Below are 1,512 nucleotides of genomic sequence, written 5' to 3' on the forward strand. Positions count from 1 at the left end.
ATGATAGGGGGGGGGGGGGTTGACACATTTGCGTAAACCTGGCACTGTCTCTGTACAGGTAAAAATGAAGAAAAAAATTTTTTTTTTAAGTTACAAATCAACTTATAAAATAAAATATGCATCTTTTTTCTTCAAATATGTGAATAATATTAAAAAAGATGCATATTTTATTTTATAAGTTGACCTGTAACTTTAAATTTTTTTTTTCATTTTTACCTGTACAGAGACCATCTGGAGGCCTGGAGCTCTGGAACCTGTAGGACTATCCAAAAAATCTTAAAACTTCGTGAAATTCATCATATAAGAATGATTTTATCATTAATAACCTATCCTCTCAGTCTAAAGATAAAGACTAGGTGCCAGGTTTACGCAAATGTGTCAAAACTTCCCCCTCCCCTTAATAATTATATTACATTAAGTAAGAAGGATGACAAAATGCATAAATGGAATCATCCCCAATAATCATTTGAATAGGATAATCCCTATAATAAAATAACAGGATGTTTGTCTGTCTGTCTTACTAACTGCTAAACCGATAATATTCTCCTTTGCAGGGTAGCTTCTCATGGGTCCTGGTAAGATTTATAACTATTTGTTGATTGGGGGAATTAATGTAATGGCGTTTTTTTTAAGCGGCAACCTAACCTAGTCTACCCATGGTCCTACATCTATTGTGTACTTAGGTTAGGTTAGGCTTAATGGTTTAGATTAAACTTATTTATAGTCCGATCCTTTGCTCATAATTTTGCTCAATTTGAGCACTTATAACGCACCCCCCCCCCCCCACACTTCCTTTTTTACGTTTTTTTTTACCAAAATGAGGGCAAAATTTCGACCCCAAATTTTTTATGGGAGTCAGGCTCATTGAGACGGTCATTTTGCCGTGTTAAAGTCCTCTGTAGCTCAATTCTAGCCAAAATGAGGTCAAAAACTTGGATTTTTTTCAAATATTGAGCCTTAAGAAATCACAAACGGCTTGGTCCGACAGAGAAGGAGTTGGAATTTCAAACCCAAACTTTTTGTGGGAGTCAGGCTCATTGAGACGGTCATTTTGCCGTGCTAAAGTTCTCTGTAGCTCAATCCTAGCCAAAATGAGAGCAAAAACATGGATTATGTCAATTTGGTATTTAATGTTTTTAAACATTTATAAGTGAAATTTGAAATATAGTGTATTTTCTAGGGGAACTATGATGTGCGTCTATCCTGGAAAGTCTACTATGACCCTATATGGACTTGGTAGAGGTTTTAGTGTTATATGACAACACAAAAGTGTCTACTAAGCTAGTCTACAATGTAAATCTGCCCTTTAGGGGCGAGATAGAGCCCTTATAGCATAGTATAGAGGGCTTATAACTAAGCTACGGTTAGTTTTATCTTAGTAACGGTTAAAGATCTTGGGTCAGTGCTTATGGAGGGTTAGTTTGGGGGTACCTTGCCCCCATCTGGGAACTAGATAACCTGGGTATCGTTGTCCTGGCTCAAGGAAACGTGTCTTTAAGCTTGCAATACATC

Source organism: Acartia tonsa, chromosome 15 (assembly GCF_053477335.1).
Source record: "Acartia tonsa isolate MP-2025a chromosome 15, ASM5347733v1, whole genome shotgun sequence".
Taxonomy (NCBI): domain Eukaryota; kingdom Metazoa; phylum Arthropoda; class Copepoda; order Calanoida; family Acartiidae; genus Acartia; species Acartia tonsa.